Consider the following 2,713-nt stretch of genomic DNA (forward strand, 5'->3'; position numbering starts at 1 on the left):
TCGTCCTCTGGCCCGTCGGCTCGCTGGTCCTCTTCACGTCGCTCCTCGCCGCCTGCTACAAGCCGCTGCAGGCCAAGTCGCCGAACGCTCTGACGCGTGCCACCGCCTTCCTCCACCGGGAGTACGAGAAGACCTGGTACTGGTGGGAGGCGGTCGAGCTGGCGCGCAAGCTCGTGCTCACGGGCTTCGTGCTGCTGATCCCCGAGAAGAACGCCTTTCTTCGCCTCGTGGTGGCGACCCTCGTCTGCTCGTGCTATGTCGCGCTTGTCGCCGCCACCAAACCGTACAAGCGGGTCGAGGACAACTTTCTAGCCGTCGCCACGAGCCTCGCGCTCCTCCTCCTCTTCCTCGGCACCAACTGGACCACCATCTTCCTCGGCATCGAGGAGCGCTCCGGGACTGATGATGCCGATGCAGTCCTCGGTTTCGGCAGCCTCAATGGGATCGTGGACACGATGATCGTCCTCGTCGTTTTTGCGCTCGTGGTCTTCTTAATCGGTGCCGTCGTCGCCGCCCGCCGCGTCGCCAAGGTCCCCACAGTCCGTCTCGTCTCGACCAAGCAGCCCCCCGAGCTGAGCATCGGGACCGGCCTCACATGGCACCTGTTCCTCTCGCACATCTGGTGCGTCGCGCAGCTAGGGAGGCTGATCAAGCCAGGCCGCATCCAACTGCACCCCCCTAACCATGCAGGTCGACCGGTCAAGACGCCGTCGGAAACATCAAGAGTGAGCTCCAGCTGCTGGTGCCGGGCCTCAAGATCTTTCTCGACGCGCGCACAGGCTCAGCCGCGCTGCTCTAGCTACACACAGCCCTTCTGACGCACCGCGGAGTGCGCACAGGTGGATGATCTCAAGGATATTGGGTCGCTGGAGGAGTACATCCAGCACTCGCAGGTCATCCTCTTCTTCCTCTCGTGTGGCTACTTCCGCTCCAAGGCGCGCTCTCGCCGCCCTGTCCCGCGCTGGGGATCCTCTGGCTCTCAACGCACCCGAGTCTGCTGCGCCCCTCGACACTCCCCACGGCTCACCGCCCGCCTGCTTGCGTGCCACCAGAACTGCCTCCGCGAGATCCGCTCGTCGCTCGAGCAGAGCAAGCCGCTCGTCCTCGTCCAAGAGGCGGACCCTGCAAAGGGCGGCGCGACGCTGCAGGCGCTGCGCGACGAGTGCCCCGAGGACCTGCAGCCCGACATCTTTGAAAAGGGCTGGGCGCACACCACCTACATGCGAATCCAGGAGTTCCAGCGCGTCTCGTTCAAGACCATCGTCGAGGCGCAGCGGGACACAGCCGCAGCCCTCTCGCCCCTCCCGAGACCTCAGCCCCGGCACCCTTGAACCACAGGCTGTGCTCCTCTGCTCGCCCAACTACGTGAACCAGAGCTCCCTCCCGCTCTGCGTGCCGGGCGAGCCCGAGAGCCAGCCGCTCGCCTTTGCCAAGGACACCATGCTCTGGGCTTCGCCGGCCAACGCGGGTGCACAGGTCTTGGCTGAAGAGATTGCCACCACTTTTGCCGGTCTCACGATCTCCACCGCCGAGGCGCCCGGGTCAGCGACCCACATGCTGCTCTACCTCAACGAGGACAGCTTCAGCGACGAGCGGCTGGCCGAGCAGGTCAAGCAGGCGCGCAAAGACAAGCTGAAGATCGTCATGGCGCACGAGAACGACCCGGACCTCGGTGGCTGCCTCTTCTCGAAGTTTTTCGAAGTCACCCCGCAGGAGCGGGCTGGGGTTGGTCATTATGCTCTCAGTCTCAGGTGCTTAATCTCCCCTCACCCGCGTACCCTCCCTTGCAGGAGCTCATCGCCGACGGACTCTACAAGGACCTCGCGCGCTCGTGCTTCCCGGGGCGCCACCACCCGGCGCGCGCTTCGTCTCTCTCCACATCTCGCCTTGCGCATCGGCGGTACTCACCAGCCAGGGCGCTCCGGTCCGCAGGTGTCGCTCGCGCTTCTGGCAAAGGACCTCGGCGCGACTCCCGCTCGGTCGGGCAGCGTCGCAAGCATGTGCCGCCTCTCGGCCAGCATCGCCGAGCACGGCAGCCGGCTCTTCCTCAAGATCAGCCGCCGCAGCTCTGCGACGGCAACCACCGCGGGCGACGGCTCTGGAGGCGAGGCGACGGTCTCGGTGGACTCGGTGGAGGCTTTGGCCTCGGCGGAGGCTTCGCAGGAGCACGTCTAACTTCGGCGGCCGCACTCACGGCAGACGCCACAGCACACAGACGCCATCTTGAGCAATTCACATGAACATGAGCAGGGGCGCCACGCCAGCGACCCGCCGGGGAGGAGGGGTGGGAGGCGTTTGCCGCGTCGGCGATCCCCACGGGATTGGGTCAGTGATGGGGGCCTTCGCGCAGCGGTGTGCTGCGCGGCGCGCCTTCCTTCTCTGGAGGCAGCGGAGAGGCGTAGTTTGGGGGAAGGCGTTAGGGAGGGGGATGATGCACAGCGAGGCGCCGTGGCCGTAGTTGCCTGCGAGGCGTCTCTCTCGCGCGCGCCGGCCAGCTGGCGGGCGGCAGCGCTGGGGTCCTAGATTGGGAAGGGTTGAGGCAGAGGGGAGACAAAGAGGGTGCTGCGTGCGCACACCGCGCGTCGTTGCATGTACTTGAGCGTGTGCCCCGCGGGAGGTCTCCCACGTTTTTCTTCGAAATTTCTGCTGGTCCGTTGGCCTCTTAGCTCTTTGTACGGTACATTGTAGGGAAAAAGTAACATATCTTTACTTT

This window comes from Emiliania huxleyi (genome assembly GCF_000372725.1).
Source record: "Emiliania huxleyi CCMP1516 unplaced genomic scaffold EMIHUscaffold_94, whole genome shotgun sequence".
NCBI lineage: Eukaryota > Haptophyta > Isochrysidales > Noelaerhabdaceae > Emiliania > Emiliania huxleyi.